The sequence below is a fragment of the Passer domesticus genome, chromosome 9, assembly GCF_036417665.1.
Source record: "Passer domesticus isolate bPasDom1 chromosome 9, bPasDom1.hap1, whole genome shotgun sequence".
Taxonomy (NCBI): Eukaryota; Metazoa; Chordata; class Aves; order Passeriformes; family Passeridae; genus Passer; species Passer domesticus.
Window position 1 is genome coordinate 38,728,928 of NC_087482.1, and position 27,265 is coordinate 38,756,192.

The 27,265-nt window shown below is 38.0% G+C and overlaps 1 protein-coding gene across 2 annotated transcripts in view; it reads right to left on the reverse strand.

Moving 5' to 3' along the window:
- The window catches only part of FHIT (fragile histidine triad diadenosine triphosphatase), a 517,045-nt gene extending 497,025 nt beyond the window's left edge, over positions 1-20,020 (reverse strand). The window contains exons 1-2 of one of the 2 annotated variants that reach the window (XM_064432894.1): positions 19,962-20,020; positions 3,685-3,761 (exon numbers count right to left, since the gene is read on the reverse strand). The gene's annotated coding sequence lies outside the window, so the exon portion shown is untranslated. The remainder of the gene's footprint in view (positions 1-3,684; positions 3,762-19,961) is intronic. The other variant, XM_064432897.1, reaches the window with a different exon arrangement.
- Positions 20,021-27,265: the final 7,245 nt, after the last annotated feature.

The window sequence follows — 27,265 nt, forward strand, 5'->3', positions numbered from 1 at the left end:
TGCCAGTGTTTGAACAATTTATCCTTAAACCAAGAGCTTCAGAGAAACAGCTGCTTAATAGTAAAAAACCAAGTAAAATAAGTTAAAAAATAAAAACTATTTAAATACAGTATATTATTCTAATCCAATACAGAAAAAAAAATCCTTTACTGTCTCATTTCTGAGAAAATATATCAGAAACAGAAAATACAGGGTTGATATCAATTTAAAATATGAAAAACAATCCTTGATTATCAGCATCACATCCAGTCCTTACTTTATCCCCCAGGTCTTAGTAAAAGAATAAAAAGATTGTTCTCCCCTTCCCAGGAAATAGATTAGGTAGGCATGACATTTTCCCACTTCACCGTCACATGCGGTAATAAGCTTTCCTTTTGTAGCATTTATGAATTCAAACAGGGCTGGGGTTAAGCCGGAGCAAAGCAATTTGGCACGCTTGCATCTGCTTTTATCAGGGAAAGGAAAAGCAATCCATGAGGTCTGGACTGACCTTAAAGCACAAGTATTTATTTGGAGATTCTAAGGGCTTACCAATTGTGTTTGGTAAGAGCGAACTTAAATTTGATCACGCCCAATGTCACCTTAATTCAGGCAATCACCTTTCAGTTCTTCTGCAGGGCCAATAACGTAATTGGTATTCTGGTACTACAAATATTCTCTTTAAAAAGGACACATTAACTACACACTCCCATGCTACCATGCTTCTTTCTACAGGACATAGCAGGTTTCCAAAGTTAGGTGCTTCCAAATTCAGGTAACTTACTTTAAAAAATCAAATCGATGCTGGTCAATGCAATTATATTTTCAAAGTGTATCTATATAACCCTGTGATGCCTCTGATATACAATGGTCCCAGAAAAATATTAAAGTCAATTATCTTACAAGTAAACAAATACTAGAGAAAATTGTTTTAAAAATCTCTGACATATGAAAGAACTGGTTTGGAAAAATGCATTCAGGGAATACACTTCTTCCTGTAGGAGCTCAACACTCCTGTTTTATTTCAAGGCAACATTGCTCCAGCTCTTTCATGAAATCTGAGCAACTTTCAGTGTTTCCAACTCTCATGTCCACAATAAATTAAAAGAAATGCATTAGAAACAATTAGTGGGGAAACATTTATTGCCTCTCAATGACAAAGATACTTGATCAAATTTAGATCCACTGCAATGCAAGCAGTAAAAAAATGTTAATAGATAGTGTGCTGCTTTGCAAATGGAACTTTTCCATCTTTCCACCTAATAAATAGTACTGTTATTGCCAGATTGTGATATGCCAGTGATTAAGGTTTTATTATTCTTTTTCTTTTCCTTTATTCACTCTTCTTCCATCTGGAAAATCTGAGACTATTTTAAAACTGACAGTACATAAAATTAATTCTCAATGACATGATAAGTAAGTCCCATATTTCATACATTCTAGGTACACCAGCATCCTATATTCAAATACAGAATGTGCAGATGTGGCACTTAGGGACATGGTCTAGTGGCAGTGCTTGGCAGGACTCAATTATCTTAAAGGTCTTTCCAAGCTAAACGAGTCTAAATATACATTCCACATTATAGAAATGACCAACAAGAAAGAGAACTGTTATAATTCTTAACTCCTCTGCTGATTACTTGAACTGAGCATAGAATTCCAGAAGGAAAGACCCTTCATTCCTTTCTTCTCTAAGTCCCTTCAGAGCTCCTGTTTTCTCTGTCTGGAGCCAGACTAGTATCAGCTCAAACACAAACATGCCCAGAGAATCAGGAATTCAAGCCTCATGTTCTCACAAAAAGATAAATTGATTCAGTTCACCAGGGCTGCTCAGGGCTCAAAAGCAAAGCAATCAGGCTCTCAATGAGCCACAGAGATCACCACGTGCAATTCCATTACAGCCAAGGACAAGGTTCTGCAGTCCAGACATTTCACTGCCATTTTCTGCTCACCCAGCCCCTGTGTTTAACATCCCACTAACACATAAAGGACAGACCTAAACTGCCTCTTCAATCTGAACAAAAGCTGCACGATTCTCTTAATTTGACATCGAACCCAGATCAGTAGCCAATGCCAAGGGGCAAATCATAGCAGCTTGAGTTGAACTCAGAGCTAAAGGGGTGGGACAGCAGCTTCAGGACGGAGCTGGATCGTATTCACCAGTTCAGAACTAAGGTGTGGTGAGTTTCTATCTACATGACTAGAGGATCTGAGAAATGTGCTCATACGAGGGCAGAACTAGTCACCACCTCCTCTCCAGAGAATTTTCCTCCTGCCAGGATCTCTCCAAGGAAAAGCAAGTCTGACAATTAATGTAGGTAAGACCACCTGACAGCAGCTGTGCAGATGTGCCACCTAAAGGACGCAGGTATTGCGAGGGATCGAACGGACATTTTCAGCCTGTTCCCAAATAAAGAACAGGAGAAATAACTGGGTGTGTGCATGTGTGAGTACAAAATGGAAGCCAAATCTATCTAAATAAAAGATAATTATAAGGAGGTTATTTGGTTCAAGGTCACCTATGGCAGACAACACCACAGTTACCACGATAATTTCAGATAAAAAGAAGATTAGACAGGTACAAACAGCTGTTAACCTAGAGTTCTGCTGCCACGTACAGACCTCCACTTTCTAGCTTCTCTTAAATATTTTCCTTTGAAAATACTTTTATTTATTAGAAATATTTGCTTGCTCCAATCTCTTTCTTCTGATATGTTTTTTTACTGATTAACAGCTCAACTGCCTATATATATTAAAAATTCATGTACCATGTCATAAAAGGCAAACATGATCAGAAAAAATAAAGTAAACTCACACCACAGCATAGCATACATTTTCTTCTTCTGGGCTATACAAATCTGGTGTTTAACTGGTCCTTAAACAATTGATCACAGTGATTTACAATTTACAATGGCACAAAATCATATCAATTTAAATTTCACTGCATAATGTGACTGTCTTGAATTTCTACATCTTCCTTTTATGTTCAAGGCTGCTTTAATTATCCCAGTTCAACTTTCTGAATGTGACAACAGAAAAAGGTGAAGATGAAGTGAAAAAATGAAAAGTTGAAATTGCTGAAACAAATATAAGTTTATGGGATACCCGAATCTCATCAAAATAGCTTATTGATGAAAACGGATCTTTGTCAGGCTGCCTGATGTAATATCCAGTCCCTTTTTAGCAAAAAAAGCACCCTATTTCTACTTTAGCTATTAATCAAAGAACAATTATGTCATGTGTTTATGAGCAAGTACAGAATGCTGAATTATTTTAAAAGACTAAAGTTATTGTGATATTATAAACACAGATAACTATTATGCTCTGCTACCTAAACTTTAGGTATTTATCCACTCAATACACAGTGAAAATCCATAGTTATGCAACCTTATCTATCTTAATTTCCTGCTTTCCACAGAAATCCTTGATGCACACTACTACATAAGCAAGCCTCATGCAAATTCAGAAGAACCATTAAAAAGTCACTTTCAATTTTCTTGTTTTTCCCACCTGGCATTATTAATCAAGGGAGCAGACGCAGGACCAGTGCATTTATTTTTAAATACACTGGCATTAATCTTTGCAAACATAACTACAACAGCACAACTTAACCACTGTGAACAAAGCAGAAGTCAGCACTTATTCTCTAAGATTTGGAGACCCTCAGCATATCAACTTTCTTTACATTTTCCCTCTGTCACTCACCCCTTTTGTCTGATAGCAAAGCCAGGTGGCTAAAGAAGTTGTCCTGTCAGCTTTATCTTCAATCTCTGCATGCAGATCTGTGAATGCAGCACAAAGGGTGTAAGGCAATGCTTGTCACTGCAATGTAAGAAATACACTTACCTTTAGAGTATCCTTTTTCTGTAATTTGAAACTACAAAGGGATCATAAATGTTTGGCCTATACATTTAATAATCATGTTTATTTTGTACTGCTACTATTGTATGGAAAAAGGCTGTACAAACAGATGTTGTTTCCCTCTACTGCTTTAATGACCTGTTGTTTGGTCACTAACACTGAACTCATCCACAGTCCTGTACATGGACAGGGGAGCCAAGGCTGAAGCAATTTTGGCCAATGCCAATTTGCCACAGAAGTTAAAAAGGGACTGCCCTGCATGTCAGTGAGACAACTCAACGCAGAGAGATCAACTTGTACAACCCCAAGTTTAATCTGGAAGATGATTAACAAACAGGTAGAACTAACTGCCAAAGGAAGTGGGCACTGAATCCCTCTCAGTCTCTTCAAACGAAGAGAAGCTTTCCAGCAGATCCACTTCAGCCGAGCACGTTACCAGCCTCCATCGAGGGAAATGAGAGAATTTGCATTCCCCAACAGGAGCTCAAAGGAAGAACTGCAGTGATCTCTTCTGATCTTTACAACTACTAGTCTCTACCTCATAACCCTAGGTACAATTTTTATCTAACTTTAGCACAAAAAGAAACATAAATTTCTGCAAAACCAAAGTTGTTTGAGACTTTCCTTCAGTTTTCCTGGAAAAATTGATGAAGAATTATTTCTTGTCTGCACCTTATCACTGCTCCCAAAAAAACTCCCACTTCTACCCTCTTCCTTCTTTTAATTTCATAATTGCACCTAAATTATAATGATTCTTTAAATTATTTAGACTAGCAAGAGCTGGCTACATAAGGAGTAAAATACCCATTCCAACAAAAACAGGTCAAGTCAAGGAACAAAGCTGCATATCCTTTAGCTAGGAACTTCAGAGTTAGGAAATAGCAGCACAGATTTCAGGTGCTTTTGTCTTCACCACTGCTGAAAATACTTAGAGAGATTTTAAGTGTGCCTATATACATTATATATGCATGTTTCTATCAGCATGCATTTGGGTTATTCCCTCAGAAATCCCTCACTCTTGTCCACAGAAAATCTGATTCAGGTTTTAGAGTTCTTACTGGGAAAAGAAAAACAATATATACGAAATATATTTCAGCCTTTATATGTTACAGGTTTTGTGACAGAAGCAGCAGCTTTCTGTTTAAAATGTTCCTGCTCACTTACATTTTACTTCTGAGCTTGTTTTGGATATTCTTCATCTGTGACATTGCCAATGATTTATTCTGGTCAGAAATCATAGGATTTATTTCTGTTGAGCAAACCAGTGAGTTTTCTGAATGAATTATCATCAACTTCTTTCTTCTTTTTCTTTTTTCTTTTTTTTAAGGAGGCCACGAACTACTGGTTTTCCCAACTAACTGCACTCTGGAAAGTTCATTACACACTCATTCTGGTTCTGTGTCATGCTCCCAATGATTATATAGTGTGTACATGCTGTCTATAATGATCAGGTGAACAAAATTCAGCTGAACATCTTTATCTAATTTTTCAGACCTAGAACATTATGTCTCATTTCATTTTCATGAGACTTATTTCAATTTTTTTCCAAGCAGGTCTTGGGTACAAACCTGATGTTTTTCTTTGTTTTTTTTCTTTCTGTGGCTCTCTAAGCCACCCCCAGAGCTCATCAGATAGAATGGCATCAGGCTTTGTTGAGCTTTACAACATTCATATTGATTGGTATCTCCCAAAGGCACATTGTCATCATTTTACCACTGATGGGGTTATGGGCAGTCACACACTTTGACATTCCCCTTAGATGTGATAAATGCAATCCTCATTTTCTCAGATCTTGTGCAATTCACCACAAATCCATCGATCACAGAACGACCCTTTCCATTCCACTGAAGCTGCGAAATCCAAAGATATAAATATCTTCCTAATTCATACATACAACATACATTCCATAGTCCTATTTTTCATTAGATTGGGCTGATTCAGCTCATCATTTCCATGATGAAAATACCAACTGGTGTATTCCTTTTGAATAATGTTGTACAGCATCACTCTGAATAAAACATTATTAACAGTTTCTCCCCAACTATAATCTATCTCATTTTTGAATAACAGAAGGCATTCCTGACATGTGTCACACGTGAATCATTTTGCTTGTGGACTGCCACAATCATTATTATTATAACAAACAGAAACCACTTGGTAGTTGTTACTGGCTGAAGTTTTATTTGGAAATTTTACTCTAGTAAAAACATTTTTTAAACTACACATAACAGGCTAGAAAAATTTCTTCCTATGCTTAACATAGGAAAAATCACTAATCAGCATTTACTAAGCATTATGGTTTGTGCACATTTTGCCAATATTCTCAAAACAAGTTAAAATTGGTCATTGCAACAATAAAGCAGCCAAGTCAGTCACGTATGAACTTCAAAGCGCAACCAGCACAAACTCAGGGCCTGAATATTGCTCCTATCACAGAACTACAAAGAGTGTAGAGATTATAGCAAGATTTTGCCTAAGGTACAAAATTCTAGATGCACTATTTTGGGAAATGCAATAAAATCTCGATAAAGGTTTGAACTCTTCAAATGCTAAGTAAGTGCTCATGATGAAAAAAGAGATGCCTGTCACTGCCCTACCGAATTATAAAACTGTTCTTAGTTTTGGGTCTTAAATATAAATTAAATTAAAATTTTCTATCTCTCATTTCAGATAAGGAAATTGCAATTCTTCTTTGGAAATTAACTCTCCATCTAGTTCCTGGACATGTTTTTTTTAATTATTATTTTTGAACCACATCTCATTTAATTACTAAATGTGGCTTACATTTGCATCTCTGGAAATGGTTTTTTAATTCTTTCTTCTTGTAGCATTTCATATGAATGGGGTGTGAGCAGGTTGCTGACTATGCTGATGGGCGGGGAGCAGGGAGAAGTCCTCTCTCCACATTTCATTCAGATAACAGAAACCTGCAAGCTGCTCAGTGTGACAGATGAGCCCTGTGAGCTAAAGCAACTTGTTCCGCCTGTCAGGCTGCAAGAGCCTACAGCAGCAAGATACAATTGTGATGACACCACCATCGCCAAACTGGGTCAAACATACGGTCACTTTAAAACAGAATGTCACCCCTTCTTTCTACTTGAGGAATTTGATTCAGTGACACTAAAAGCTGTTAGATACCATTAGCTTTATATCCAAGTTCAAAATGAAACTGTTTCTCTGACAGTATTTGAAGGATCCTCCTTGCCATTAAAGTTCGGAGGAATCACAAACTGTCAAATAATGTCACTATTGCCCAGAGCCAGCGGGTGCTTTATGAGAACAACACTCTCCGTGTTGCACCGGGGGAAAGGGGCCTTCAGAATTATAGCACCATTATGGCCTTTGTGAATTAAATGCATTAAAACCATCACAGACTTTTAAAGAAAATTATACACATATAAAATGTTTTCTTTAATTGCAGTAAGGAAAAAAAAAAAAGCCTTAATTCATGCCTGCACCTATTATTTTGATTTTTAGATACCATCTCATATAAAAATTAACTTTTTATTTTTAGTGAAATAAAAGAATTATTAAATTAATGATAGTAAAAATGTAAAGATAAATGAAAAGTAATATTTAATACATTGTTCCAATTATTTCCCTCAGTCTTGGAAGATTTACTCACGCCATGCTGTGATGCTGGAATACCCCATGCTATATTACAAGCATGTACTGTTCAAAGATTAAATAACTGTGGTATACAGGTCACACCACATGCTGGTTCTAGATAAGATTTGGAAAAGCAGATAATGAGATGAAGATAGTTCTGGTCATACTCTGATATTTGATGATCAAAATCTTGTATGTATTAAATGATGTGTGAACTCATCTTTTTTAACAGAATTACACTATGTATATGTTTCAGCACGGATACATTTAGTCCAAAAGTACCAGAAATGTAGAAGGAAACAGTAAAGGTCTGAGACATCCAAAAGTAATTTCCTTCTCAATATTTACCAATTTATGTTGACAGTCTGAGTCAAGCTCAAATCATGGACTCAGGCCAAGTAAAAAATTCCCAGCCTGTAAGACTCCACAGTTTAATTTAGGTATTTCAATACAGCATAATGAAGACATTTTATATATTTCAGGTTTTGATGTATCTATTTTTCTGGTTTATGTTACACACTTGCCTTTCTAGTTCTACACAAAAATTTTCAGGAAAAATTCTTTCAAGAAAAACTTATCATGGAGCCATACCATTAAGATGATTCATATTTTTGTGCAGTTAAAAACTTATATAATTCTTAAAAATAATTGTTGTTTACTTGCTTTGATTTCTAAATGTCTTTGATCTCATTCATTAATATTCATTAGACTTCTGATGTTGAACTAATGAGAATCTTACACATTTATGAGAAGTTATTTAAACAATGCTATCAATTTTTTTCTGACTTATGTTTTTCATCAACACCGACAATACTTAATCCTTTGCATTCTCCAGTTTTTTTCTTCAAACTTCCTGAAGACATGGTACACATTCTCTAAAAGAAAAGGGAACTCAACAAATGCATAACTAATTCAACCAATTTTCAGCATGGAACCCTAAGCAGATAACAAGAGAAACACGTGATATATGTGGACAGAATGAATAATGCTCAGAGGAAGAATCCAGCCACAACTTTTCAGCCTCAGGAGTTTCCAGGCACAAAAGCAGCGGTGCTGTCGCCAGAAGAGAAGAGCAGCCTCTGATGTTTGCCATCCCAGGTGCACACACAACTGCAGGAACAGCGAGGCACTTGTGGGCTTTGCATTTCAGAAAACATCAGCTGTGCTCACATTGAGTTTCCATTGTTTACAGTCCATATTCACAGGAAGCTGAAAGGAAGAGTCCCAGAATGCTCCCAGAATCACCTGCATTGCACACACAGCATAAATGAGAAGCACCCAAGGGAACCGAAGCAATTCACCACAACATGGCAGCAAAGAGATTCAATACACTATATCAAAATTAATACATATATATATTCAGATAAAGCTACACCAGTTTGAGACCATCCATTAGAGAATTCTATCTAGGAAGTAACTCCTACACTGCAAGAGAAATAGCCATTATAACCTTCCTAATGGCAGTCAAATAAACGTGCAAAGGCAGCAAAGTACATGATTATGCAGTGCCCACAACTGCAGTCACAGCATACACCAAATTTCCATAGACAGAAAGCCACTGTTCTGGTCCCAGTACCAAATAATAACAAAAAAAGTTCAAAGACTAAGTATTCCTAATTCTAGGATTCCAAATTTATCTTACTTAAGGTAAGCATCTTAAGGATGCTTACTACCTAATACCTCAGAATCTACTACCAACCCCAAACTTTTGTTCAAGAGAGTTTGTTTTGTATTTCAAAGTTTAAAACATCTCCACTGGTACAAATGTTTTATTACATGTAAGTATATGAACATGAATGTGGCTCTATATCACAACACAGTTCTGGAAGAAAACAATAAAGTAATTTTAGAATCTCCAAGTAGCCTCCAAAGTATTTTTATAAGCCAGAATCCTGATTATGTGCAATACCAGCCCTTACATATCACTCCCAAAATTAAGTGTTGTTAATCTTCCTCTAAAAAACAGTATTTCCACCATTTCTACCTCTCTGTTCTTCTCTATTCCCCTGCACTCAGATCCTGATACTCAGTCTGTACTCTCAAGCTCTCCTCTCAGAGATGTGCCATCACAGCATCCATCACACTGGGCCTTTATCCCAGCTAAGCAAGTCTTCTAAAAACCAGCCATGCATCAGAATTAACATGACATGAAAAGTGTTAATATCGCAAAACTAGAAGGCTTTTTTTTTTTCCCTGGCACCTGGGAAAGTGAAAAACAGGGTAACAATTAACAGAAATTTTTCCAAGTAAGTCAAGTATACACAATGTTTGGGGTTTGGGGGTTTTTGTTATAAAATCTATTTTAAGTTTTAATTCAAATGTCCAAAAACTTCCAATTTTAATTTTTTAAAATTTTTCTTAAATTACACTGTCACAGCCTAACAGCTACAGCTCCAGTTGCAGCACTGGGAAGGCTACATCTCACAACAGCTATAAAACACTGAACTTAATTAATGGACTAGAATTCAAACAGCAAAACTGAGGAACGGCTGACACAGAAAACTTTTTCATTGAAAACACTTAAGTAAAGAGAAATGACAGTGCCTGCTACCAAAAATAATGAATCAGTGGAGGGAAGCTCACAAATTAGACTAATTAGTAAGAAGCAGGCAAGAAAAAGAAGAGCCTCAAAGCAGGAGCAGCATCTTGGAAAAACCTCCACAAGCAAAGGCACCCAGTTGAGGCCCCACCATCTTCTGTGTCCTTCAAATGAGGCACCCAGCAGTCAACGTTTGCCCTATGAAACTATAGCCAAGCAGCCTGGGCAAATACCCAACTTACTAAAGCACGTTTTTAAAGTTTTTTTTTCATAAACTGAAAAAAACCCAGTGTGTTGCTCCTAATGAACAAGCTTGATTACATCCACACAGACTGAAGCAACTGCAAGTTAAACACACACTGAACCAATCTTTGGGAAGGTAGATGAGTGCTCTGCTTACAACAACATCAATTACTTACTTCTGAAAGCACCACAACTGCCCACATGAGACAGAACTGCCCACATGAGATTTACATTCTTCTACACATAAAAAGACTCAGAACAATTTTCTTAACCTCTCATATAACTGCAAAATTTGTCCTTCTTTCCAGTAAAATGTGCATTAAAACACAGAATTTTGTTAAGTTTTAGTACTATGTTCATTCAATCAGCATGTTCTGCCTCATTCAGATTTCACCTCCTTAAGTCAGAACAGAAAATGTCAGAATGCTCTTGACAGGAAAATCTGATTTGGTCAAACAGCTCAAGACTTTTCAAGTGAATGTAAACTTTGAAAAATATACTCACTTTTTAGTGAAAATCATTATTATTGTTTTGAAAATTTCTTCATTCCTACAAGTATTAAGTTTTTTCTTTGTGTGTGTCAAACAACCCCAAATATTTCAACCATTCTAGAGACAGAACTGGAATGCAAGGGCGTTTATATAACAGCCTTTTTTAGGATGAAAATTAGGCTTTTGCAATGCAGTTCCTTTTGTATTTAATAGAAGCCCTTACTAATTGTCACTGTTTCTGTGACCGAAAACTGCAATTAGTTACACTTCACAACACACACACGAATCCTTTTGTGGTTATATTATTCAGCCTGAACATTAATAGCAGAACTCTTATAAATTCTACAGGAATTGCATCACCATGCCTATTTTATTAAACCATTTGTGGCAAGAGACAGTTAAACATTGTATACCCTTAAAATATATTCTTCTAGTTGAGAAAACAGTTCGTCTACCAGATGAATTAAAGAAGCCAAGAAACCAAACACCAAGTTAGACTTCTATTTAATTTGTACAAACAGTACTTACAGTACTTATTTTTTAAGATCACATAAAATGTTTTTAAAAATGCATTACTAACACTGTCTTATTTTCAAATAAACTTCATAGTTACAAACAAGTTTCACAAGAAAAATAAATCTGACAGCAGAACAAAACCAACAAAGGAAAACAATTTTCATCAGTTCAAATGAAACTAACCAGGGCTACCAGCAGTAAAAACCCAACTTATTTTAAATTCCAAAATGAATCTCCTCTGCTGACCTTTATAGAGCTCAAGATGCATACGTACACAGAATAAACAAAATAATTTGAAAGCAAATTCACTGAGTGTGCCTGACCTTTGAAACAGCACAGATAATTTTAATCTGATTTGCACAATGTTAGTCTGTCTCAGGTTCCTTGTAGTAACACAAAGATGACAAAACTACTTAAGGAAAGAAAAAGACAATATTTTACCAAAATAAAACCATCTTTAAATATTCTTTTAAATATCCCTAAGAGTCTCAGATTCAGAAACGATTCCTCTGAAATTCTACTCCCTCAATATCAGGCTCAGGTGCATAACTCAGCTCTAGACAGAAAAGTCCTTTCTGCCAGTTATGCACATTTCTGTCTCAGTTAAGATGAAGACTTGACATCAAAAGGAAAAAAAAAAGTAATTTACACAAATATTTTAAAAATCGGGTTTTGTGGGAGTGGCCTGTAGTTATCTCCTTGATCACCTAGCATGCAGTGGCTGCTTAAAGCTTCTCAGTTACATTGATCATCTTAGATTTTTCAGAGCTAAATGACTAAAAAATATCAAGATCTGCAGCATAAATAACCTGACAAGCAGTGCTGACTAGTGAAAAACCTCTAGTTACAAAGAGCAGAAGTTCTCAGAAATATACACAAATGAGCCTTAGCTGAACCACCTGGCAGCACCTTCCTTTGTGGAAGGACAGATCTTCCATCAGGAGTTAAACCTTATACTTCATAAAAGCCCCAAAGCAGGTCACTGCAAGTGGTTCTATTACTTGTGCCTGATGAAATTAAAATAATTAGCATGGGGAGCTGAAAGCCCTGTTTAGGTTCACAATGTCCTACCTCCATCAAATTAGAACTTCCATGCCAAGAGCAACAAGAGGATTCTGCCCAAGCTGGAAAAGACAGCATGAGAGTAAAATCTAACGAAACAAAGACACTTTAAAAGCTGAAGTTTGGCTTTGGTACTTTTGAGGAAAAGCAACAGTGAGCAGGACAGAGATCTTCATTAATTATTTGCCCAGTTGGAGGATGCAATATGACAACATAGCTTTGTCAAACAATGCACTTTATCTAACAGCACCACTCCAAATTACTCCTGGCCTGGTTGCTTTTAAAGCTTCACTTCTTAGCATTTACAAAGAGATGTTCAGTTTAATAAACTACTTAGAATAGCTGGAAAGGAAACGTAAAGTAAATACTATTAACTATATGAATTTTTAAGTATTCATGGGTCACAAATGAATTTTCTATATTGGCTGTTTTCTTGTAGAACCTGTACTACCCTTGTAATTCTTATGAGCAGCAAGGTGAGTCAAATGTGTTTCTAAATAATTTGGTCCCCTTACCCTCACTCAGATCACTGTGAGCAAACCTGGTACTATTTGACATGGCCTCTGGGACAATAAGCAAGAGAACAGCATTCTGAAAACCAGCTTTGCTGAGAGCTAACACATGTTGAGGTGGGATCATGAACAACACAGCTTTCCAGAACAGCATTCCTCCATTTGTGTGTCACTGATTCACTCTCTGCAACTGCTGCAGCCAACCCTTTCAGATTATGGCAACAACCACATTTCTCTTCTGCCACACTATTCTGGTCTTCTTCTCTCTCCTTTACTCACAGAGAATTTTACAGCTTGTCTGCAACAGCTATCTGATATCCTCATCTTTTCCTATTAAGGAGTTTAATTTATTCAGCTTATCAGGAAGCTGAGAAGGGAGCTGATCACTGTGTACAGACACTTGCACAGTCTGTCAGTGTGAAGCATTCTGACCTTGCAAACAGAGTTACAGAGGCCCTGGCAACTGGAAATAAATCACACCGAGTGCAGTGGGTGGCTCCTTACAATATTGGCAAATATTATTGATAACTGCATCATCCAGTCTCAGTACACAACGGAAATTGTTACAATGTGTAATAATAACTATAAAACATTTAAGAAATAATGTAGAATGATTTTATCCTTACTAATGCTGCCTTCGTATTCCTATTTTCAATATACAATGAATGCTCACACATGACCAAAAACTAACATTATACTAGAAAAATAAAGGAAAAACAGCTGCCAAACGGAATAGAACTTTTTCATATTTTCCTTTCAAATTTTTAAGCAATTTTCTACATCTTTAGACAAACACCTTTAAAAAAACTTGTTTTCCTGAGAAAGTAATTAAGTAATTTTCATTTATTTGACTACTCCTATCAAAATATCTACACTAAAATGAACTGCTTTGTCTAACCTTTAAGTACCTCAAATTGTATCCTGAGTAAGATTCTTTGCACTGTTTAGTTTCAATATCCAAGTACCTCTTTCCTGTTTCAAATCGTCTCATAGAGCTTCCAACACTAATCCTGATTACAAAGTTGCAGACAAGTAACTATTCCCACCCCACAACTATTGACTGTCCCCACAGAACAGTCATTGCTACAGTGGGACTGCCAATATTCTCTGTATTCTCCTTTTCCAATTCAGTCCTTAGTAGGACAACTCATGATAGGGACACTTATAAAAACTTCTTATGTTTATAATATAAATATTTTGCTACAGTTTTTAATAGGCAAATAACCAGTCTTACACCAGTCTACAATGATAGCTGAACACTTTAGTTGACAATAGTCTGCAGCAACACACAAGCAGGCACAGAAGTTTGACAATCAACACTTCCCCAAATAATAACATCCCTGCAGCTTAAATCCAACTCCTATAAAGGCTTGCAGAGTAATGGAAGCTGAAGTCCTGGGTCTTAATATTGAATGTTTTAAAAACAAATATCGCCTGAAAATTTCCCTGCAATGAACCAAATTCTGCTCTTCTAAAATAGCATTCATCACAACCATATAATTCTTAAATATTTAATAACACAACATGCACTAAAAAGAGACTGAAAGCCTGAAATCATTAGATGTCACATCACAAGAAATAAAATGGGGACATGCATTTCTCTGCAAGTGCAATTTCAAAGTCCTTTCACAGAGGGATCTAAAGACTGTCAGCTAGGTTGCTCTGCTACTCTATATTAAACAAGCAAGTAATGAAGCTATTGGTTTTGATTCATAAAAATGCCAAAAAGACCATGGATAAAGTACACAAAGTTAATGATTTTTCCTTTTTTTTTTCTTTTTTTTCTTTTTGAAAGGGAAGTATCAGGAAGGTAGCAAAAGGTAGACAAAGCATCAAAACAGGCAAAGTAGTGACAACAGAAAACAACAAAATCAAGCACCTTTTTATTTTAGTGACCATCTAGAAAAACATCACTGCATTAATTCTATTTAAAAGCTATTTCAAAATCCAAAGTCCCTATGAAACACTTTACTTCCTACCAGTTTAAGGAATCATTATTTTGTTTTCACTAACAGAACACTGATGTTCATTCCTAATGCCAGCTAAATGCAAATTTGAGCCTCATGTGTTACCTACTGCTTTCTAACAGGCCTTCATTATCTCTTAGTTCTCAGTTAAGACTCATGCACAAATCCAGCAAAACAGTTTAGAAGGTACTTAATTTTCAGTATTTGCATAATAACACTGAACAGGATCAATAATATGCATAATTAGTGCCACCCATCAGCACTACGCCAATTTAAAGCCTTATTCTTTAACATTTCAGAAATAACTTTGAACGCAAATTAAATGACATATATAAAGTATTCCAACAAGTCAGTATGCAATGACTTCTGCACAACAAAATACCTGCCAAGGCCAACACCTACCAGAACATCCGATTTTTACTGACTTAAGACCTTGCTAAATCTCTGCAAACATTAATGCTAAAAAACCTTTATATTCAGAAGAATTGATACAAATGATTTTGGCTCCTAATGCAGTAAGACAGAGCATTATTTTGATAAAGTAACAGGCATCACTGCAGTGCCAATAGAGAAATTCTGTACTTTGGAATAGCTACAAATGTGAAGCAGAAAAATGCAGCTGTTGTTATGTGTTACAATGCAAATCTGATGAGCTACACTGGGAATATTCAGTATTGCGGTGCAAACTGATGAGAGGAGAAGCACACAGTCTGAACAAAATAAAAAAGTTTATTTAAATCTCACAATTAGGACATTTTCTTTAGTATTGTCCAAAAGATTAAAACCAGCTTTTTTTCCCAAGACCTCCTTATAATTTTTCAAGTTTGTTACTAGAATAGCCACTCCATTTCCAAGAGGAGCAGGCCTTCAGAAGTGCTCTCTAAATTTGAAAAATTCTTCCCTGTTATTGTAACAACCTGCAGGGACCTGTGCACACACCTGCTCCCCTCTGCAGGTACCCTCATTCCTCCCACCCTGACACATCCCCCTCGGGGATTACAGATTTAGGAACCTCCACTTTGGGGCTTTTTACAGCTTGGGATTTCCCCTCACCATCCAGCACTGGTGGAGGAGAGCTCTTTCAACAATTTTCCAGTCTGTTCCATGTAGGAAATCAGTTAGCAGACTTTCTTGGAATTTAAGGGAAGGGAGGAGGAACTAATGTTAATTAAGGGCTTCTGCAGAAACGCTTTCAACAGCTGAGTCACAGAGAGCACAAGTGAAATCTAATTGCACAGTCCCCAGTGGCACTGCAGGGACACTGAGGGTGCTGGGTTAGGCACAATCAGGGCCAGATCCAACCTTTCCAACAGGAATCATATTCAACTAAAGCAAGTTCCCTTTTTACCAGTAAAGCTTTTTAAATGCTGATTATGAAGCTGCTTTCCCCATACAACCCAATTTTATCCGTAGTTTGTGTACACATTATTATGTGGAGAGGTAACTCCTTCACTACAAAAACTTGCATGCAAAAGTGAAAGGCTTCAAATCTGACATTGACTGTTTACCATGGATACTCAGAATTATCCTGTAGCTTTAGGGACAATATTTCCCTCCCTGGTACCCAAAGGAACCCAGCAGGCATTTTATCAGCAAACAAAACAAAAAAAGATTTGGTTAGGCCTTAAAAAGGCCTTAAAAAGAAATAAATAAATAAAAGCCAAACAAGCAAAAAAAACCCCAAAATTGCAAATGCATTTGAACACTGCACTTGGAAAACATGAGTTATAAACTGCAAGGATGCACAAGGAACACATTGCACCAAACATGTCTGAGAGTTTTATTTGATAAATTACTGGTGGAGTTGAGAAAGACAAGAAGAATGAATGTAATTTATTAAGACTTTCTTTAAAGCGTCCATCTCCCCCTAGAGCTTATGGAAATAACAAAGCAACAAAACTATGTAGCCCTGTAAGAATAACTTAAATCTAAGTGATAAAATATCTATGGGAAGACAAAAAAGACACTTGAGATATTATTTTAATAAGGAGAAAACATGGATGATACTGGATCAACTGGATCAACTTCGATTGATGCACAAAATAAAACATTGCCTACACAGCACCAAAATATCTGAAAGTAATCAATTTGCATTTCATAATCATTCTCCTGCTAGGATCTGAGCTACAGAAGTCAACAACACTTTTCTTGGAGACTTAATATATCAACATTTGGCCCTCTGTAGTAAGCATGGCCAATTTGTCTGAAGCTGTTTATTTACACACTAAAGACATTCTATACACAAATCAGCTGACAAAGTTGGAAAGTGACAATATTTTTAACCTTTGCAGAAATAGGCAAAATTATAATATAAATAAATGTAATTGACATAATTTAATCTGCAGATTCTGGAGAAGAAAGAATGACTGACATGTATAAAACTGAGTAATTCAATTTTCTGCAAATTCACAGAAGGCTTCATGTGACAGATGACAAAACGAATGAGAGGATTATACATTGTAACTATAAAAAGGCAAATCCTATAAAGTATATACACAGTTGTAATATGCAAGACAAGTGGATAATCCCATGTTCAGTGTTAAGTTACATGAGTTGACCCATTGTTTCCACTAGTATCTCTACATCCTCCAATTTTCCCAACATGTAACTAGCAACTTGGTCACTAGCAAAGTCAATGGAAACTGCAAACACACAGTTCAAAGGCTGTCAAACTAAAATATATTACTATAACTACAGGCTCTGTGTAACATATTCTTCTCATTGCACTCTAAGATTGAGACAAAAGCCATAACAAAGAAAACAAAATTATAAGCTGAATAAAAGCATCTGAAAAATGGGTTAAATGTTTAATAAATAAGTGAATGAAAACAGTATGCTCCACAGCTTTCATATATTGCTGCCTTATTTCTTCTAAGTTTTCTCAAAACTACAATACCAATTAAATTAGCATTATTATAATAGCACATTTTGAAGAGATTGAATTAGAACTTGCATTAGAAGTGTTATACTTGAAAAAGTAACAATTCCCATTGAATGAAACTAGCAGCACCTCTGACGAAATGTCTCACAAGGAAAAAAAAAAAAAAAGGAAAATCAAGCTGAAAGAAATAAACTAAAGGTTTCATAGTAAGTGCTGAAATTGACAAGTAAACCAAACTCAGCTTTTCCCAGCTCTCAGCCAAACACAGGATAAAAGCAGTGTGGTCTACAGGCTATAACTGCCAAAACAAGGCTCCCTCCACAGCTTTTCCTTGGAACCAGCTTAGCCCAAGGCTGCTTTTACTCCTCTGCCCAGCGCTAGGGTTATGCCTAGGGTTAGGGTTAGAGTTACACCTAGGGTAAGGGTTCTGAAAACCACAAAGGCCAGAGATCCAGGCACATGGCAGCTCCAAAAGGCATGCCAAGGGGAACATAGAACTGCCATAATATGGGTCCCTTCCCACCTTTCTCCTCGGCAGCAGCCTCAACCCCACGGAAATTTTGCTCACTCACCTAGGGTTAGGGTTACGCCTAGGGTTAGGGTTACGCCTAGGGTTAGGGTTCTGAAAAAGCCCAGAGCTCCAGGCACACTGGGATGCAAAAGGCATCCCAAGAGGAACACAGAACTGCCAAAACATGGATTCCTCCACAGCTTTTTCCTTGGGACCAGCCTTAGCCCTAGGCTGCTTTCACTGCCTAGGGTTAGGGTTAGGGTCACACCTAGGGTTAGGGTTCCAAAAACCACAAAGCCCAGGGCTCCAGGCACACTGCAGCTGCAAAAGGCATGCCAAGGGGAACACAGAACTGCCACAACCTGGCTCCCTCCACAGCTTTCTCATTTTAACCAGCCTTAGCCCAGTGCTGCTTGCACTGGTAACAGGGGGGTGTAGGCTGCTTTTTCCAACTTCAACCAAACTCCAGCGTGATCCAAGCGTGAGCTGTCTGCCTGGTTTCTGTGCACAGCTCAGTGGTTTTGTTGGTTCTGTCTCCTTGTCCCACAGAGGGTTTCCATGGGCATGGGTGAGGTGCCAGCTCCACCTAAGCTTGAATTTTTCAGCACACAGAATGTAACTTTTAAAGATAGGAAAAGTACTCTCCTGTCGTTCAAAGACTTGAAATTATTCAGAATGTCTAAAAGTGCATTTGAAAGGAAATGTGAATGTAGGTTATGAAATATGGGGACCTGCTATTTATTTGAGATGAGACATCCTGTCCTGAGAAAAAAGACAAAATATTTTATGCCATTTTTCCATTAGACATTTCAGTGATTCAATTTAAAATCAACATTTCAGCACATGTTCTGTAATGTCTTATCTGAATCACTAACATCCGACATTCAAAAATTAAATACTTTAAAAACTGCTTACAGGTGGCCATATTGTGCAATTGCTCTTTGAACTGAATTTTGTATTTTCCTCCTTTTAAGATTATGATATCATGTAAGATTTTTAATTACACTACACACCCCATAAAAAATTTAAACCTAAAATAATTTTTTGTCTTAAAACTTTTAGCTGAAAATCTGAGCTCACATTTTAGGTTCCATCCTACAGCCAAGAACAAGAGGACTATTCTAGGGAGGGGGTAGGAAGCGGGGCTTTTTCTTGTCCTTAATCTTGATTAATTTCTGAAATGGTTTACTAGGAATCTGCAATATGAATCTATTCCTTGGACACATGGTATCCTCAGAAAAACATAGTTACCTTTATCTAGAGTACGGTATAGTCATGCAGCCTGCCCATGTTCAGCTAAAATCACTTAAGAACTGGTATAAAAGCACTTGATCGACCACTTCGATAAAGCACGTAAGGTTTCAGAAATGGTTTTAAGCGTTACTGCCTTACACAGAAATTCAAACTTCAGCGACTGCTCAGCCTCAGTGATCCAAGCACGTGCTGGCAATGACTGTGTTGCGTTCTGCTGAGCACGGGAATTCATGGATCTGCTGTAACACACTCTATTTCTGCCGCTCACCGAGGGGCCGCAGCACCGCCACGAGGGGCAAATAAAACAATCTCAATTAGCGCGAAACCCCCCCACGAGGGTATTTCAGCAGGCGGAGGGGAGGGACAGCAGGACGGTGGGGCCGTGAGGGGGCGGCGGGCGGAGGGCGCGGCAGCGCCTCAGGGAGCGGGGCAGCGCTGCCCTCGGGCTCCCCGCAGCCCGCTCCTGCCGCTGGAACAGGAGGATCCGCAGCGGGGACAGGGAGAAGGGGTGAAATTAACACAAAATGGAGACTTACAGTCCCGCTGTGACACGCGTGCGCGGCCCCGCCTGTGGCGGCGCACGGCCGGGAGGCGGGATCAGCGCGCTGTCAGGGCAGGCTGGGATGGTGGCTTGGCGGCTGCTGCCGATTTTTGTGCTTATCGCCGGTTTTTGTGCCTATCGCCGATATCCCCGCTTGTGGCGGGCACAGGAGGATCGTGAGGCGAGCGGAGGCTCGGCCGCGGTGGCGCCCCGCAGGTGCCAGCCCTCCCGGGGGTGAGGGGACTGCGGGAGCGCCGCGCTCAGGGCCAGCCGTGCCCGAGGGGAGCCCGCGGGGAAAAGCTGCACTAATTGTGAATTTTCACTAATTGTGTGGACACTTCCCTTGGCAGTGCGAGTGGCTCACACCGTTACAAGTGGAGAAACTGATGTTACAGTGTGTGCTGTGCTCGTGCTGCTGCCCCGCGTATCTGGTTTAGACCTTGCTGGAGACAAGAGTGGGGATGATACCTTCCATTTTGCTCTCATCTTGCCTTAATTTTTAGTTCTGTGTAGCAATAGTGAGACTATCAGTCTGTGCTTCCGTGCAGGCAGTGATGTCCCTGTTGAATTCCCTGGCACAGACACGGATGTTGGAGCTCCCTCAGTTCATTATTGGAGTCACACAGGGCTCTCTGTAGCAGCAGCTCCTTCCAGAGCAGCACATCCAGCACCATCATCAGCTTCTGCCATTAAATATTTCTCCTTCCATCCTTTTCCTAAAGGAAAAAAAGCATGCTTTCATTCCTTGCTTTCATGCCTTGCTTTCGTTCAGTTGGACTGAGATTTTTTTGGTGAAGACAGGGTCTTACAGCAGAAAGCCAAGTTTTCAATGGGTCTTTGCTTTGTTGAGAGTTTTGTTTGATATCCAAAAAAAGCTCTCACACAGCTACTTTTGTGTATGTCCACTGTAGGGGAATGAAGTTGCTGAACATTACTGTTAGTCCAGCACTTTGAGCCATCAGAGATGCTGAGCTCAGGCCCAAACCTTGAACTTTATTTTACATACTAAAGAACATGTTGGATGTATTTGCTGGGACCACTACTACTAACAATTAGTTCAAGACATTCCTATTGCTGTATTAATGAACACTTCCACAAATAATGACCAATACTCCAGTTGTCATAATTTATCCTGTAAAGTCACATGGAAGACGTTGTCACCAACCCATGAATGTGGTACCAAGTGTCATTACTACTGAATGCCAATAGAACACCAAGACTGCCTTTTGATGCCACTGCTGTGCATTATGTCTCAGTGTCTGTATTTCCCATACAGCAAAGTCCCTTGTCTAATCCCAAGAACCACTCTGTGCTGAAGTGACAGCATCAATTCCCCTGCTGTTACACATTTTGTCAGCCCTTTGTGACACTGCACAGCAACAGGTCCCTTGAGACATTTGTCTGCAAAGGTACCCCAGATATGTCCCTTTTACAGTGTGTACTCCTGTCTTCTAGGATTAAGCAGTTGAGAATCCAGTAGTGGCTGCTCCTCCTATATGCACTTGATCCTGAGAAACATCCTGACCACTCATTTTGTTCACAAAAGCAAACACAGTGGGAGCAATTCCCTTTCCTAGTACAGCTGAAGTGTTTTGCCGTCACAGGATCGCTTTCTTTCTTAATGATCACACTTTTCCCTTCCTGGCATGTTTTACTGTCATTAATTGTTAAGGAGACCATATCATTAGTAAAAGCAAAGACCATCAGACTTTTATATGGACAATTTCACTGCCATTTGCAGATGAAAATCCATCCAAATCAAGGGATGCTGTGTGGAATGATGTGCCCATCACACCCTCATGAAAATACACTCCTTTTATGTGAGTTGTCTCTTGTTGACTCATCTTTTTAAAAAATATTCAAAAACATTTCGTCTTTTAAGGTCGACAAGAAAAGATAAAAATTTAAGACAGTTTTGTTGTGCCAAGCACATGCTCATGATACTGTGAAAACACTGTACTGAAATATATGCTGAGAAAGCAGACACTTCAGTAAAGCAGCACATCAGAAAATCTGCTTAAATATGTCACAAAGTTTTAAAACCAAGAAAAAAACACCACCAACAAACAATCCTGAATTTTATTCAACACTGGTGAAAACAAACTGCAAATTCTAATCTCTTTGAATAGCTCTAGCCCTAATTCTCCACTTCTACCTCTGTCTGTAACCAGAGATTATGTATTAAGTACTTGCAGCCGCTAAAATATGTGGGAGACACAAAAAGAGGTGGGCTACTGCTACATCAGAAGCCTTGGCTTGCCAAGAAAACAGCTTTAATATTCTATTATTACCAGGGAAATCTAATACATAAGCAGAAGTGAAGTGTGTTTGTAGATAATCTGCTTCTAACATTCAGCTGAGCATGAAATCTCTTGAAGAAAAGCCTGATAGAGATCCCAGGAAAACATTCCTTTAGCTCACTGCTTCTTCTTTGTTCAATGGGGCAGTTCACTTTGTTCCTTTAAACTGAGCTACGTTATACTAACACAGAAAGTATTTTTCCTCCCTCTAATCCTAAGAGGAGCATGAGCCCTTAATATCTTGACTTTGCCAATTTTAAAGTTTCAGTAAGTCAGGTCCTTAGAAAAGGTGTTTTACCTGCAAAATGATACATGAGAATCTCTCTTCCTCTGTGATACATGGTAATTGTATTTATTTTTCAGTGAATTCTGTGGTTTCCAATATGAAACTGTCTTAAATTTTATTAAAGTAAAAGTGTTAGATCTGTGATGTTACATAGCATGTATTTTCAAACAAACTTTCTGTTGTCTTTTGCCTCAGTATTTGATGTTTATCCAAGAAGTAGGAACATAGTAGTTCTGAAGAAGTAAAAATTATATAAGTAAATTAAAATCCTGTAGTTTTGTCATATAACAAGACGATTCTTCTCATGGTCTCTTTCTTCTGGGTTGTGCAATTTAAGGTGTGTGTTTACTTCTTTTGTGTGAAATTATATAATTCACAGTCCAAAAGCTTCTGTGACATGTCCGTGCATAGCCATCAGAAAATCAGCAAACTATCATAGGATTTTTAAAGAAGTTTTCACTCCTATCTTTAGTATTCAATTCTAAAGCTATCTTTTGTTGGTTTTATTTAGGTGGGATACAGAGATTGTAATGTGTTGGAGTAGCACTGTCCTAAGGAGGCTGGGCCTTGGGCATTCATGCACGGTTTCACTTTCCTGGTGACTTCTTTATTACTGACGCAGGCTTGCTCTCACTAAGTATTTTCTTCAAGCCACAATGTATTTTCCACTGGTCGACACATCAGCTACTTAAGACCAACTGGCTGTTCCTTCTAACTTGCTTTTAGTCATTTTTCCTCAAAACCAGGAATGATATTCATGTATCTGGCAGAGTAACAATGATAGTATATCTAACCAGAACAGCTCCGCCTGAGAAGCCAGTCATTGATTCCTCTCTCGTAGCTTGTCACCACCAGATGTCTGCTGAGTTTACACCCTGTGCATTTCCCATAACTGCACACACAAGGCATCCACGAGTGACTAAATTTTCAATAATAACACCACATCTTTTCTGAACTCTCCTCTTCCCTACCTCAGCAGCTGCAGCTCACCACAGAACCACAGCCTCTCTTTGTGTTAGGTGTTGTACTTCTCTCTGGAGGGAAGGACTCTACAAACAGCACAAGAGTGTAAGATTGCTTTTACTTTCAGAATAAGTTTCAACACTCAGGGTTTGGGGAAGTGAGTTTTGCACAGAAAGTAATGAGAAATAGTCTACATTCAAAACAGAAAAACATTTCCGGGTTTCTATCAACAAGTACGGAATGTTCTGTTTTCCCATAAGAAGCAGTGGCAGTGAAGCCTACCCCTGCCAATAATGAAGCACATCTAAAGGAGGACTCAAAGCTCTGTCTAGGCATGAGGAGTGGAGGCACATTTCCCTCCAGAAATCGGCACTCACTGAACCTGCTCACCAGCTGTGGGTGCAATTAGCTGTGTCCAATTTACATTTGGAGCACAAGGGACCAGCTTTCACAGCACGCTTAAAACAGCAAACACAACAAGCTGGGGTTTGTCAACACAATGCACAGTTTCTCAGTTCAATGGGAAACTTTACAAAATGTATGTGCAAGGTATAATTACAGCATGTCACAAATAAAATTTCAAAAGCATAATTGAAACAACACTCATATCTTGGAAAAATAAGCTAGTTAATTGTTGTAGGTTCACAGATGTGTCGCAGCACACAATACAATTAATAAAATATAAACACCAATTTTCAAATCAACACAGCTTGATAATTTGAATTCAAATTTTAAGAACAGGAAAAAAAAAATAAAAAACACCACAAGTCTTTCTTTCTTCTGTTTCTTTTTTCATGCTCTTTGTGGCCATTGAGACTAGTAGGAAACCAGCCAATTTAGTCAGAAAACTTTGCAGCTTAGCAGGGAGTTTCATTTGTCATCACATGCAATAGCAGCTGTCTCCATCAAGAACAAAGTTAATCAGTGCAGACTAAATAAATTAGGTAATTCCTTAGATTGTTAACATTGTACTTTTGAATGAAGACCAATCTTTGTCTTCTGATGCTGGAAAACTTCTCTTTCAAGTAAATCAATGTTGTGGTTTGAAACTTAGGAGCAGTGAAATTCCCTAATCTATTTTTTACCCAAATATTTTTGGGAACTGAAGCTATTCAGTTTACACAAGGGAGTCAAAGTGTTAAAATTTTAAAGGCAGAAAAATCAAGCAGGTTTATACACAAAGACTTCAGTATTTACTTTACGCATATGATCACTTTTTCTAAAAACAACAGTAAATCTTTTCACTTTGTTTCAGCAATGCTTGAAAAGAAAGGTGGTATATGGTGCCCATTTAACTAAAAAAGCAACAAAAACCTTTAGAGGATTTTAATATAAAAAAACCCCTAGATCTTTATCACAAAAAAAAATATAAAAATAACAAAAACCAGAAAAACAACAAGTTTTCATGTACAACAGAAAACTTATTTAACCTTAAAAATCTGCTAGGCAATCTTGTGAAGAACCAGACATAAAACACATATTACAATAATTAAATATAAAAGAAAAGGTTGAGCATCACATATATTACCTACAGAAGCTGTTAAACAAGAGATGGGAACATTAATGCAAAGAATATTCATATTGTGATACTATCAAAGGCATACACCAAAGTGGAGTACATTTTTGCAAAGTCAAGGGAAAATTGCTTTTGTTTTGGCATTTGGTTTGACATGTCATGTCCAAAGAAATCATAAGACGTTTTCAAGATATACTGAGTATATTACTTATAAAGTATTGTGCTTTACTAGGAAGGAAGAAGCAAAAGGCCGGGGAGTTGCAGAACACTCACAGCTCCTAAAGCAGCGTAGGTAAGCACAGTTACAATCTTTGGCCTTTGGCAAACTAAGCCTAGTCTTACAGACAGGCTCGGGGTGAGAAATATGGTTCATGTGAATTTACAAAACTTACATAAAATTCAAAATTTTTTGCATGAAGGGGTTTCATTTTGAGAAGCTTGAAATTATCTTTTCCTTCTGAAGATTTGATAAGGAAAGTTGGTTTAGAGCTCGGTTTTACAGAGAAAAAGGGACTAAATTTCCCTTGTAAGCATCTCACTGGAAGTAACAAAAACAATCACAGGTTTGCTCAAATGTATTTTAAATTCGTTCGTGGACTATTGTTGAAGGGCTCAGTGCAGCTATGGAGTAATGTTTCTAAAATTTCCATATGCCATTTACACAATGTCATTTAAGGAGCCTTTTTTCCTAAATCCCATAAAACTGATTTAAATCAGTTACTGTTTTTAATCAAATTCTGCTGGCCTATTTTGGAGCTTGTCCTTTGAATCCATAGATTACCCAAAGGAAATTTACCTTGAGAACAGTAGTTGACAAAGTATTGACAAAAGTGTAACTTATCTTTTGACAATTCTTTTGCTTATGAAAAACATTCAGTGGTTGAAACAGCTGTACCAGCAGCTACTTATATGCAGTTGCAATCTTGACTAGGCCACAGAAAACTCAGAAAGCTTAAGAATTTCCATACTCTTGATAGCTTAAATATTTTGTGTTTTTCTCTTTATGCTCTATTTTGAGTAGGTAAGGGATATTCTTATGTTTTTAGATATATTTTTGGTTTGTTTCTCTGGAAAATGCTTTTTTCAGGGGGATATGGGTGTTTGAAAGTGACTGTAGGTTTCGTAAATTGTGTCTGCACCTACCTCTGTGAGCAGTCAGCAAAGGAGAGGGGCTAGAAAACAAGTTTTAAACTGTTCTAGAATACTCTCTCATAGTAATTTTTATTGCAGCATATTCTGACCTTTTAAGTCATAAGGAACTGATATTATTAGAGTACTTTTGGTAAATGGGAGTCATCAAACCACTGTTCCTCAAGATCATTCAGAACAGTTGCAAGGACAGTTGATCTCGGGAGCTGCAGGTGGGGAAGGAGTGCCCAGAGCAGCACGCTCTCTCCCTGGTCCCGTGCCGTGCTGCCCATGTCAGATAAGGCACTGGGGACAACTGACAACAGTGGTCCTCCCCTTCTGACCTGCCAAGCTCTCTCCATAATCTCCTGTGACTGCTAAGAGGGCAGAGTGAGCCTCCACAATGGAAATGCCAAACACCCAGTGCAAATTCAAACTTAGTGTGATTTCTACAGGAGGAAGCTTCGCATCAGATATCACAATTATGATTTGGACATTAAAAAACTTGGATTTGGTGCCATTTCTTAACCAATATAAATCACAAATATGCCCTGGAAAATTCTTTATTTGTCAGCTGCAGCCAAACAGTTTTCTCAACCCTGTTCAGAACGTGTCAAAACTATTACTTTAAGCATTAACTGGATGTGAGTATGCTTTTTGTTTTCTGACATCGGTTTAGGATCACTAGCAGTCAGAGTAATATGCCTTCTTGTTCATATTTGGGAGTTTTAATAAAGCACATATGACCCTGTCTTACATATCTTTCCATAAGAAACCTATAAAGTTTTGAATAGGTGTTCACTGACTAACAGAAGACCATGACCAGCTTTCTCTGGCATTAATCTGGGAATATAGTCTGCAAGTAGGAAAGCAGGCGTGGCTGTGTTAAGACTGACAAAAATTCACAGCACTCAGTCTCACTGTCTCACAGGCTCAGCACAGTCTTGTCACTTCATTCTCAGCTGTACCACTCCTTTGGGGAAAGGAAGGCATTCCAAACTGGGGTATCAGTAAAGTGCTGATGGTTGGAGAGAGGGAGAATCTGAAGGGGTCTGGGTTTATGGATGATTCACTTCAGTAAGTAACTGAAGGCTGCCACTCTGCTT